The sequence below is a fragment of the Pollachius pollachius genome, assembly GCF_949987615.1.
Source record: "Pollachius pollachius genome assembly, chromosome: 7".
NCBI lineage: Eukaryota > Metazoa > Chordata > Actinopteri > Gadiformes > Gadidae > Pollachius > Pollachius pollachius.
This window is the reverse complement of record NC_136940.1, coordinates 35,801-49,217: the sequence shown is the minus strand read 5'-3', so window position 1 is coordinate 49,217 and position 13,417 is coordinate 35,801.

Genomic DNA, 13,417 nt, shown 5'->3' with positions numbered 1-13,417 from the left:
TGGTTAGGGCCAGGAAGGTGTGGTTATGGTTAGGGCCAGGAAGGTGTGGTTATGGTCAGGGCCAGGAAGGTGTGGTTATGGTCAGGGCCAGGAAGGTGTGGTTATGGTTAGGGCCAGGAAGGTGTGGTTATGGTTAGGGCCAGGAAGACGAGTGGTTATGGTTAGGGCCAGGAAGGCGAGTGGTTATGGTTAGGGCCAGGAAGGCGAGTGGTTAGGATAAGGGCCAGGAGTGGGAGTGGTTAAGTAAGGGTCAGGGTTGGGGGCGGGGCCATGAGTAAAGGGAGGAGCACACATGAGAAAAAATTAAATAAATAAAAAATAAAAAAACAGCAACAAGCACAGAGAAAACGCCAACGGCTCGGGGAGGGACACACGGGACCACTTGCATTATACATAATATATATGTGAAGTATATACATGAACCTTGAAATGTATAAGAGTAAAGGTAACAGGGGGCAAACACCAAACAAACACCGCAAGAACAACATCATGATCCAACAGGATGAAGATGGAGTTGAGGGTGGTATAGTCATTTTGTGTGATTGGCAGTCCGGTTGGATTTGCCTGCCCAGGTGTAGGAGGGGCAGGAAGGAGATCCGAGGAGTAGAAAGGAGGCACTGGCTGGTTAGGTCAAAATTAAAGCTGGCGCCGCCGAAGGCGGCGACAGCGGGTGCACGGGCCATCATCAAACTAAACCCCGAGATCCCCGACCCACCCCCACATTCAATCCAACAGGTTAGGGGTTAGGGTTAGGGTTAGGAGACGTCCGGAGGAGAGCGGAGACGCCACGACGAGGAGCAGTCTGGGCAAACCCAAAGCCGGGTGTCGTGCCGGGAGACCGAGGAGACGTCGGGAGGAGAGCGGAGACGCCACGACGAGGAGCAGTCTGGGCAAACCCAAAGCCGGGTGTCGTGCCGGGAGACCGAGGAGACGTCGGGAGGAGAGCGGAGACGCCACGACGAGGAGCAGTCTGGGCAAACCCAAAGCCGGGTGTCGTGCCGGGAGACCGAGGAGACGTCGGGAGGAGAGCGGAGACGCCACGACGAGGAGCAGTCTGGGCAAACCCAAAGCCGGGTGTCGTGCCGGGAGACCGAGGAGACGTCGGGAGGAGAGCGGAGACGCCACGACGAGGAGCAGTCTGGGCAAACCCAAAGCCGGGTGTCGTGCCGGGAGACCGAGGAGAGGTCCGGACGACTGCGGCGAGGGTCCGGCGCTGAAACCGGGTGGAGGCTCGCGTCTTCATCCTCTTGTGTGCGGTGTTGACGTGACGCGTGGGCCTCCGGGTGGGCGTGTCCGGGGTGACGCCGTCGGCAGGAATCTCGGGCGCGAGTCTGCCGTGGGCCGAGCCAAGGGGGGTGGTGGTGGCGACGGCGGGGGGGGCAGCGGAGACGTCACGATGAGGAGTAGTCTGGGCAAACCCAACGCCGGGTGTCGTGCCGGGAGACCGAGGAGACGTCCGGAGGAGAGCGGAGACGCCACGACGAGGAGCAGTCTGGGCAAACCCAAAGCCGGGTGTCGTGCCGGGAGACCGAGGAGTGGTCCGGACGACTGCGGCGAGGGTCCGGCGCTGAAACCGGGTGGAGGCTCGCGCCTTCATCCTCTGCGCCAGCGGTGCGGCCGGATGGGGTCTCGAACCTGCAGTGGAAGGTCGAGGAGATGGAGGAGGGGGGGAGGGCAGGGTCGGAGGGAAGGGGAGGAGGGGAGGGGAGGTAGGGAGCCTGCGCGTGGGGCAGAAGGGAATAGACAGGGAGGAGGTGCAGAGAGAGACGGAGCGGGCTCGGGACGGGGAGCGCTCGAAACATCCATCGCTGTCCAGGGGTCCGGGGTCTGAATCGACCGGTGGAGACGGGGAGAGAGGCGGCTGGCCGAAGGCAGGCAGGGAGCCGACCATGGAGAGCCCGGAAGAAACCGGGGCGTCAAGCTCCCGTCGGAGCATCGAGCGGACGTCCTCCAGGGTCTCAGGACGGAGGTGGCGCCCGTACTGGCGGGTGGCCCAGGAGGACGCCACCTCAAAGTTCCGATGCCACGACGGGTCCGTGAGTTCGGCGAGAGCACTCACCCTGTTCATGATCGTGGCCTGGTAGTGGTCCCGCAGCACCATGGTCGTGGTGTGTCCCCAGTTCCGTGCGTTGGCGTCTATCCACGCCAGGGCCTCAGCATTGGGAACCGCAGGGCGGATAGACGTCCTCAAGACCTCGGTGAGCCTGGCGATGATCGGGAGGGGCTCAGGACCGGTGGCGTTGGCGAGATGGTGGGACGACTTGATCACCGCAAAGACCAGTCTATTTTTAAGTGCGAAGTCTGGGTCGTCTGATCGCGAAACGTCAGGAACACGAGGCGCAGCGTGTGTGGGTGGCAGGCGCGAAGGCCTAGCACGTGCGTTCGTGGCCTCATGCGGTCCGGGACGTCTGGGGGGACGGGGTCGGGTCCGGGGTCTGGGATCAGGACGGGGAGGCGCCCGGCGTTGGGGCCGTGAAGCGTAGTTAGGGAAGTCTCGGTCATATGAGTTCTGGCGGAAGGCCTCGTGCTCGTCAACTAGGCCTCTGTGGCGTTCATCGCGACGCGTTGAAGGCGCGGGCCGGTAGGTATGAGACATGAGAGGAGGAGGGTAACGGGTTGGCCCGTGAGGGGACCGACCCCTAGCGGGACGTGTATAGTTATCCCACGCCCGTGGAGAAGAGTCACGGGGGTCCCAGTCGCGACCGTAAGGGTCCGCGGCCGCTGCGTATGAACGCCTCATGGTAGGTTCTCGTCTAAATGATTGACTAACCAGTGGTGGAATGTTCCGGGGTCTGTTCTGGCGTCGTCCGCGCTGCACCAGTGTCCATTCGTCATAATGGTTCGGGGCAGGCATCCTCCACGGTAAGAATGTAAATAATAAAATAAAATAAATCGATGATGGAAGGTTCAAAGTAAGAAAATGCGAAAAAATGCAAAGTGGTCCGATAAATTCCGTGGTTTATTTTAAACGGATAGATATCGTTGTAGTAGTACGACGTTTCGTCACAATGGGTGACTTCATCAGGTACAGGGTTACAATTCAAACCGTGAAATAGTCCAAGCACTTTTCAAAAAACCGAGCCGCGGTGACAGGAGACAGGTAGACGCACGCAGGGACAGAACAGTAGTGACAACAGGAAACACGAAAAGAAGTACATCCGAGAGCTCCGCGTGACCCTGAGCCAATCAGGGCCCCACACGGGGGCGGGACCGTGGGACGGTGGAATAAACAATTATGTTTTAAATCTCGGACTACTGGTAAGGGGACAGGGGGGTCAATGGGGCGTCATACCAGGCAATATAATTAAATTTTAAAACATCGTAAATAGTATTGCCGCGTCCCAAGACCAAGATGCAGCCCAGGGTGAGGGCACTAGAATGGCCAGCAGAGGACGCCAGATAAGCAAACGATGTACACGGTCGTTCCAATAGGACAAAAACATATACCTCCGAATAAAACGGTAAGTATAAGGGCAATCAGGAAACTATAAACAATAAATACATGTATGAAAAAAATAAAAGAATGGGTGGGAATTAAATAAGTCAAGATGGAGGGGCAGAGGAGGGGTCAGGTGAGTAGACCAGGATCGAATTAGGGAGGGGGGTGACGACCAGGGGAGGGTGGGACGGTTGTGGTTAGGGCCAGGAAGGTGTGGTTATGGTTAGGGCCAGGAAGGTGTGGTTATGGTAAGGGCCAGGAAGGTGTGGTTATGGTTAGGACCAGGAAGGTGTGGTTATGGTAAGGGCCAGGAAGGTGTGGTTATGGTCAGGGCCAGGAAGGTGTGGTTATGGTTAGGGCCAGGAAGGTGTGGTTATGGTTAGGGCCAGGAAGGTGTGGTTATGGTTAGGGCCAGGAAGGTGTGGTTATGGTCAGGGCCAGGAAGGTGTGGTTATGGTCAGGGCCAGGAAGGTGTGGTTATGGTTAGGGCCAGGAAGGTGTGGTTATGGTTAGGGCCAGGAAGGTGTGGTTATGGTTAGGGCCAGGAAGACGAGTGGTTATGGTTAGGGCCAGGAAGGCGAGTGGTTAGGATAAGGGCCAGGAGTGGGAGTGGTTAAGTAAGGGTCAGGGTTGGGGGCGGGGCCATGAGTAAAGGGCGGAGCACACATGAGAAAAAATTAAATAAATAAAAAATCAAAAAACACAGCAACAAGCACAGAGAAAACGCCAACGGCTCGGGGAGGGACACACGGGACCACTTGCATTATACAAAATATATATGTGAAGTATATACATGAACCTTGAAATGTATAAGAGTAAAGGTAACAGGGGGCAAACACCAAACAAACACCGCAAGAACAACATCATGATCCAACAGGATGAAGATGGAGTTGAGGGTGGTATAGTCATTTTGTGTGATTGGCAGTCCGGTTGGATTTGCCTGCCCAGGTGTAGGAGGGGCAGGAAGGAGATCCGAGGAGTAGAAAGGAGGCACTGGCTGGTTAGGTCAAAATTAAAGCTGGCGCCGCCGAAGGCGGCGACAGCGGGTGCACGGGCCATCATCAAACTAAACCCCGAGATCCCCGACCCACCCCCACATTCAATCCAACAGGTTAGGGGTTAGGGTTAGGGTTAGGAGACGTCCGGAGGAGAGCAGAGACGCCACGACGAGGAGCAGTCTGGGCAAACCCAAAGCCGGGTGTCGTGCCGGGAGACCGAGGAGACGTCGGGAGGAGAGCGGAGACGCCACGACGAGGAGCAGTCTGGGCAAACCCAAAGCCGGGTGTCGTGCCGGGAGACCGAGGAGACGTCGGGAGGAGAGCGGAGACGCCACGACGAGGAGCAGTCTGGGCAAACCCAAAGCCGGGTGTCGTGCCGGGAGACCGAGGAGACGTCGGGAGGAGAGCGGAGACGCCACGACGAGGAGCAGTCTGGGCAAACCCAAAGCCGGGTGTCGTGCCGGGAGACCGAGGAGACGTCGGGAGGAGAGCGGAGACGCCACGACGAGGAGCAGTCTGGGCAAACCCAAAGCCGGGTGTCGTGCCGGGAGACCGAGGAGCGGTCCGGACGACTGCGGCGAGGGTCCGGCGCTGAAACCGGGTGGAGGCTCGCGTCTTCATCCTCTTGTGTGCGGTGTTGACGTGACGCGTGGGCCTCCGGGTGGGCGTGTCCGGGGTGACGCCGTCGGCAGGAATCTCGGGCGCGAGTCTGGCGTGGGCCGAGCCAAGGGGGGTGGTGGTGGCGACGGCGGGGGGGGCAGCGGAGACGTCACGATGAGGAGCAGTCTGGGCAAACCCAACGCCGGGTGTCGTGCCGGGAGACCGAGGAGACGTCCGGAGGAGAGCGGAGACGCCACGACGAGGAGCAGTCTGGGCAAACCCAAAGCCGGGTGTCGTGCCGGGAGACCGAGGAGTGGTCCGGACGACTGCGGCGAGGGTCCGGCGCTGAAACCGGGTGGAGGCTCGCGCCTTCATCCTCTGCGCCAGCGGTGCGGCCGGATGGGGTCTCGAACCTGCAGTGGAAGGTCGAGGAGATGGAGGAGGGGGGGAGGGCAGGGTCGGAGGGAAGGGGAGGAGGGGAGGGGAGGTAGGGAGCCTGCGCGTGGGGCAGAAGGGAATAGACAGGGAGGAGGTGCAGAGAGAGACGGAGCGGGCTCGGGACGGGGAGCGCTCGAAACATCCATCGCTGTCCAGGGGTCCGGGGTCTGAATCGACCGGTGGAGACGGGGAGAGAGGCGGCTGGCCGAAGGCAGGCAGGGAGCCGACCATGGAGAGCCCGGAAAAAACCGGGGCGTCAAGCTCCCGTCGGAGCATCGAGCGGACGTCCTCCAGGGTCTCAGGACGGAGGTGGCGCCCGTACTGGCGGGTGGCCCAGGAGGACGCCACCTCAAAGTTCCGATGCCACGACGGGTCCGTGAGTTCGGCGAGAGCACTCACCCTGTTCATGATCGTGGCCTGGTAGTGGTCCCGCAGCACCATGGTCGTGGTGTGTCCCCAGTTCCGTGCGTTGGCGTCTATCCACGCCAGGGCCTCAGCATTGGGAACCGCAGGGCGGATAGACGTCCTCAAGACCTCGGTGAGCCTGGCGATGATCGGGAGGGGCTCAGGACCGGTGGCGTTGGCGAGATGGTGGGACGACTTGATCACCGCAAAGACCAGTCTATTTTTGAGTGAGAAGTCTGGGTCGTCTGATCGCGAAACGTCAGGAACACGAGGCGCAGCGTGTGTGGGTGGCAGGCGCGAAGGCCTAGCACGTGCGTTCGTGGCCTCATGCGGTCCGGGACGTCTGGGGGGACGGGGTCGGGTCCGGGGTCTGGGATCAGGACGGGGAGGCGCCCGGTGTTGGGGCCGTGAAGCGTAGTTAGGGAAGTCTCGGTCATATGAGTTCTGGCGGAAGGCCTCGTGCTCGTCAACTAGGCCTCTATGGCGTTCATCGCGACGCGTTGAAGGCTCGGGCCGGTAGGTATGAGACATGAGAGGAGGAGGGTAACGGGTTGGCCCGTGAGGGGACCGACCCCTAGCGGGACGTGTATAGTTATCCCACGCCCGTGGAGAAGAGTCACGGGGGGCCCAGTCGCGACCGTAAGGGTCCGCGACTGCCGCGTATGAACGCCTCATGGTAGGTTCTCGTCTAAATGATTGACTAACCAGTGGTGGAATGTTCCGGGGTCTGTTCTGGCGTCGTCCGCGCTGCACCAGTGTCCATTCGTCATAATGGTTCGGGGCAGGCATCCTCCACGGTAAGAATGTAAAAATTAAAATAAAATAAAATAAAATAAATCGATGATGGAAGGTTCAAAGCAAGAAAATGCGAAAAAATGCAAAGTGGTCCGATAAATTCCGTGGTTTATTTTAAACGGATAGATATCGTTGTAGTAGTACGACGTTTCGTCACAATGGGTGACTTCATCAGGTACAGGGTTACAATTCAAACCGTGAAATAGTCCAAGCACTTTTCAAAAAACCGAGCCGCGGTGACAGGAGACAGGTAGACGCACGCAGGGACAGAACAGTAGTGACAACAGGAAACACGAAAAGAAGTACATCCGAGAGCTCCGCGTGACCCTGAGCCAATCAGGGCCCCACACGGGGGCGGGACCGTGGGACGGTGGAATAAACAATTATGTTTTAAATCTCGGACTACTGGTAAGGGGACAGGGGGGTCAATGGGGCGTCATACCAGGCAATATAATTAAATTTTAAAACATCGTAAATAGTATTGCCGCGTCCCAAGACCAAGATGCAGCCCAGGGTGAGGGCACTAGAATGGCCAGCAGAGGACGCCAGATAAGCAAACGATGTACACGGTCGTTCCAATAGGACAAAAACATATACCTCCGAATAAAACGGTAAGTATAAGGGCAATCAGGAAACTATAAACAATAAATACATGTATGAAAAAAATAAAAGAATGGGTGGGAATTAAATAAGTCAAGATGGAGGGGCAGAGGAGGGGTCAGGTGAGTAGACCAGGATCGAATTAGGGAGGGGGGTGACGACCAGGGGAGGGTGGGACGGTTGTGGTTAGGGCCAGGAAGGTGTGGTTATGGTTAGGGCCAGGAAGGTGTGGTTATGGTAAGGGCCAGGAAGGTGTGGTTATGGTTAGGACCAGGAAGGTGTGGTTATGGTAAGGGCCAGGAAGGTGTGGTTATGGTCAGGGCCAGGAAGGTGTGGTTATGGTTAGGGCCAGGAAGGTGTGGTTATGGTTAGGGCCAGGAAGGTGTGGTTATGGTTAGGGCCAGGAAGGTGTGGTTATGGTCAGGGCCAGGAAGGTGTGGTTATGGTCAGGGCCAGGAAGGTGTGGTTATGGTTAGGGCCAGGAAGGTGTGGTTATGGTTAGGGCCAGGAAGGTGTGGTTATGGTTAGGGCCAGGAAGACGAGTGGTTATGGTTAGGGCCAGGAAGGCGAGTGGTTAGGATAAGGGCCAGGAGTGGGAGTGGTTAAGTAAGGGTCAGGGTTGGGGGCGGGGCCATGAGTAAAGGGCGGAGCACACATGAGAAAAAATTAAATAAATAAAAAATCAAAAAACACAGCAACAAGCACAGAGAAAACGCCAACGGCTCGGGGAGGGACACACGGGACCACTTGCATTATACAAAATATATATGTGAAGTATATACATGAACCTTGAAATGTATAAGAGTAAAGGTAACAGGGGGCAAACACCAAACAAACACCGCAAGAACAACATCATGATCCAACAGGATGAAGATGGAGTTGAGGGTGGTATAGTCATTTTGTGTGATTGGCAGTCCGGTTGGATTTGCCTGCCCAGGTGTAGGAGGGGCAGGAAGGAGATCCGAGGAGTAGAAAGGAGGCACTGGCTGGTTAGGTCAAAATTAAAGCTGGCGCCGCCGAAGGCGGCGACAGCGGGTGCACGGGCCATCATCAAACTAAACCCCGAGATCCCCGACCCACCCCCACATTCAATCCAACAGGTTAGGGGTTAGGGTTAGGGTTAGGAGACGTCCGGAGGAGAGCAGAGACGCCACGACGAGGAGCAGTCTGGGCAAACCCAAAGCCGGGTGTCGTGCCGGGAGACCGAGGAGACGTCGGGAGGAGAGCGGAGACGCCACGACGAGGAGCAGTCTGGGCAAACCCAAAGCCGGGTGTCGTGCCGGGAGACCGAGGAGACGTCGGGAGGAGAGCGGAGACGCCACGACGAGGAGCAGTCTGGGCAAACCCAAAGCCGGGTGTCGTGCCGGGAGACCGAGGAGACGTCGGGAGGAGAGCGGAGACGCCACGACGAGGAGCAGTCTGGGCAAACCCAAAGCCGGGTGTCGTGCCGGGAGACCGAGGAGACGTCGGGAGGAGAGCGGAGACGCCACGACGAGGAGCAGTCTGGGCAAACCCAAAGCCGGGTGTCGTGCCGGGAGACCGAGGAGCGGTCCGGACGACTGCGGCGAGGGTCCGGCGCTGAAACCGGGTGGAGGCTCGCGTCTTCATCCTCTTGTGTGCGGTGTTGACGTGACGCGTGGGCCTCCGGGTGGGCGTGTCCGGGGTGACGCCGTCGGCAGGAATCTCGGGCGCGAGTCTGGCGTGGGCCGAGCCAAGGGGGGTGGTGGTGGCGACGGCGGGGGGGGCAGCGGAGACGTCACGATGAGGAGCAGTCTGGGCAAACCCAACGCCGGGTGTCGTGCCGGGAGACCGAGGAGACGTCCGGAGGAGAGCGGAGACGCCACGACGAGGAGCAGTCTGGGCAAACCCAAAGCCGGGTGTCGTGCCGGGAGACCGAGGAGTGGTCCGGACGACTGCGGCGAGGGTCCGGCGCTGAAACCGGGTGGAGGCTCGCGCCTTCATCCTCTGCGCCAGCGGTGCGGCCGGATGGGGTCTCGAACCTGCAGTGGAAGGTCGAGGAGATGGAGGAGGGGGGGAGGGCAGGGTCGGAGGGAAGGGGAGGAGGGGAGGGGAGGTAGGGAGCCTGCGCGTGGGGCAGAAGGGAATAGACAGGGAGGAGGTGCAGAGAGAGACGGAGCGGGCTCGGGACGGGGAGCGCTCGAAACATCCATCGCTGTCCAGGGGTCCGGGGTCTGAATCGACCGGTGGAGACGGGGAGAGAGGCGGCTGGCCGAAGGCAGGCAGGGAGCCGACCATGGAGAGCCCGGAAAAAACCGGGGCGTCAAGCTCCCGTCGGAGCATCGAGCGGACGTCCTCCAGGGTCTCAGGACGGAGGTGGCGCCCGTACTGGCGGGTGGCCCAGGAGGACGCCACCTCAAAGTTCCGATGCCACGACGGGTCCGTGAGTTCGGCGAGAGCACTCACCCTGTTCATGATCGTGGCCTGGTAGTGGTCCCGCAGCACCATGGTCGTGGTGTGTCCCCAGTTCCGTGCGTTGGCGTCTATCCACGCCAGGGCCTCAGCATTGGGAACCGCAGGGCGGATAGACGTCCTCAAGACCTCGGTGAGCCTGGCGATGATCGGGAGGGGCTCAGGACCGGTGGCGTTGGCGAGATGGTGGGACGACTTGATCACCGCAAAGACCAGTCTATTTTTGAGTGAGAAGTCTGGGTCGTCTGATCGCGAAACGTCAGGAACACGAGGCGCAGCGTGTGTGGGTGGCAGGCGCGAAGGCCTAGCACGTGCGTTCGTGGCCTCATGCGGTCCGGGACGTCTGGGGGGACGGGGTCGGGTCCGGGGTCTGGGATCAGGACGGGGAGGCGCCCGGTGTTGGGGCCGTGAAGCGTAGTTAGGGAAGTCTCGGTCATATGAGTTCTGGCGGAAGGCCTCGTGCTCGTCAACTAGGCCTCTATGGCGTTCATCGCGACGCGTTGAAGGCTCGGGCCGGTAGGTATGAGACATGAGAGGAGGAGGGTAACGGGTTGGCCCGTGAGGGGACCGACCCCTAGCGGGACGTGTATAGTTATCCCACGCCCGTGGAGAAGAGTCACGGGGGGCCCAGTCGCGACCGTAAGGGTCCGCGACTGCCGCGTATGAACGCCTCATGGTAGGTTCTCGTCTAAATGATTGACTAACCAGTGGTGGAATGTTCCGGGGTCTGTTCTGGCGTCGTCCGCGCTGCACCAGTGTCCATTCGTCATAATGGTTCGGGGCAGGCATCCTCCACGGTAAGAATGTAAAAATTAAAATAAAATAAAATAAAATAAATCGATGATGGAAGGTTCAAAGCAAGAAAATGCGAAAAAATGCAAAGTGGTCCGATAAATTCCGTGGTTTATTTTAAACGGATAGATATCGTTGTAGTAGTACGACGTTTCGTCACAATGGGTGACTTCATCAGGTACAGGGTTACAATTCAAACCGTGAAATAGTCCAAGCACTTTTCAAAAAACCGAGCCGCGGTGACAGGAGACAGGTAGACGCACGCAGGGACAGAACAGTAGTGACAACAGGAAACACGAAAAGAAGTACATCCGAGAGCTCCGCGTGACCCTGAGCCAATCAGGGCCCCACACGGGGGCGGGACCGTGGGACGGTGGAATAAACAATTATGTTTTAAATCTCGGACTACTGGTAAGGGGACAGGGGGGTCAATGGGGCGTCATACCAGGCAATATAATTAAATTTTAAAACATCGTAAATAGTATTGCCGCGTCCCAAGACCAAGATGCAGCCCAGGGTGAGGGCACTAGAATGGCCAGCAGAGGACGCCAGATAAGCAAACGATGTACACGGTCGTTCCAATAGGACAAAAACATATACCTCCGAATAAAACGGTAAGTATAAGGGCAATCAGGAAACTATAAACAATAAATACATGTATGAAAAAAATAAAAGAATGGGTGGGAATTAAATAAGTCAAGATGGAGGGGCAGAGGAGGGGTCAGGTGAGTAGACCAGGATCGAATTAGGGAGGGGGGTGACGACCAGGGGAGGGTGGGACGGTTGTGGTTAGGGCCAGGAAGGTGTGGTTATGGTTAGGGCCAGGAAGGTGTGGTTATGGTAAGGGCCAGGAAGGTGTGGTTATGGTTAGGACCAGGAAGGTGTGGTTATGGTAAGGGCCAGGAAGGTGTGGTTATGGTCAGGGCCAGGAAGGTGTGGTTATGGTTAGGGCCAGGAAGGTGTGGTTATGGTTAGGGCCAGGAAGGTGTGGTTATGGTTAGGGCCAGGAAGGTGTGGTTATGGTCAGGGCCAGGAAGGTGTGGTTATGGTCAGGGCCAGGAAGGTGTGGTTATGGTTAGGGCCAGGAAGGTGTGGTTATGGTTAGGGCCAGGAAGGTGTGGTTATGGTTAGGGCCAGGAAGACGAGTGGTTATGGTTAGGGCCAGGAAGGCGAGTGGTTAGGATAAGGGCCAGGAGTGGGAGTGGTTAAGTAAGGGTCAGGGTTGGGGGCGGGGCCATGAGTAAAGGGCGGAGCACACATGAGAAAAAAAATAAAATAAATAAAAAATCAAAAAACACAGCAACAAGCACAGAGAAAACGCCAACGGCTCGGGGAGGGACACACGGGACCACTTGCATTATACAAAATATATATGTGAAGTATATACATGAACCTTGAAATGTATAAGAGTAAAGGTAACAGGGGGCAAACACCAAACAAACACCGCAAGAACAACATCATGATCCAACAGGATGAAGATGGAGTTGAGGGTGGTATAGTCATTTTGTGTGATTGGCAGTCCGGTTGGATTTGCCTGCCCAGGTGTAGGAGGGGCAGGAAGGAGATCCGAGGAGTAGAAAGGAGGCACTGGCTGGTTAGGTCAAAATTAAAGCTGGCGCCGCCGAAGGCGGCGACAGCGGGTGCACGGGCCATCATCAAACTAAACCCCGAGATCCCCGACCCACCCCCACATTCAATCCAACAGGTTAGGGGTTAGGGTTAGGGTTAGGAGACGTCCGGAGGAGAGCAGAGACGCCACGACGAGGAGCAGTCTGGGCAAACCCAAAGCCGGGTGTCGTGCCGGGAGACCGAGGAGACGTCGGGAGGAGAGCGGAGACGCCACGACGAGGAGCAGTCTGGGCAAACCCAAAGCCGGGTGTCGTGCCGGGAGACCGAGGAGACGTCGGGAGGAGAGCGGAGACGCCACGACGAGGAGCAGTCTGGGCAAACCCAAAGCCGGGTGTCGTGCCGGGAGACCGAGGAGACGTCGGGAGGAGAGCGGAGACGCCACGACGAGGAGCAGTCTGGGCAAACCCAAAGCCGGGTGTCGTGCCGGGAGACCGAGGAGACGTCGGGAGGAGAGCGGAGACGCCACGACGAGGAGCAGTCTGGGCAAACCCAAAGCCGGGTGTCGTGCCGGGAGACCGAGGAGCGGTCCGGACGACTGCGGCGAGGGTCCGGCGCTGAAACCGGGTGGAGGCTCGCGTCTTCATCCTCTTGTGTGCGGTGTTGACGTGACGCGTGGGCCTCCGGGTGGGCGTGTCCGGGGTGACGCCGTCGGCAGGAATCTCGGGCGCGAGTCTGGCGTGGGCCGAGCCAAGGGGGGTGGTGGTGGCGACGGCGGGGGGGGCAGCGGAGACGTCACGATGAGGAGCAGTCTGGGCAAACCCAACGCCGGGTGTCGTGCCGGGAGACCGAGGAGACGTCCGGAGGAGAGCGGAGACGCCACGACGAGGAGCAGTCTGGGCAAACCCAAAGCCGGGTGTCGTGCCGGGAGACCGAGGAGTGGTCCGGACGACTGCGGCGAGGGTCCGGCGCTGAAACCGGGTGGAGGCTCGCGCCTTCATCCTCTGCGCCAGCGGTGCGGCCGGATGGGGTCTCGAACCTGCAGTGGAAGGTCGAGGAGATGGAGGAGGGGGGGAGGGCAGGGTCGGAGGGAAGGGGAGGAGGGGAGGGGAGGTAGGGAGCCTGCGCGTGGGGCAGAAGGGAATAGACAGGGAGGAGGTGCAGAGAGAGACGGAGCGGGCTCGGGACGGGGAGCGCTCGAAACATCCATCGCTGTCCAGGGGTCCGGGGTCTGAATCGACCGGTGGAGACGGGGAGAGAGGCGGCTGGCCGAAGGCAGGCAGGGAGCCGACCATGGAGAGCCCGGAAAAAACCGGGGCGTCAAGCTCCCGTCGGAGCATCGAGCGGACGTCCT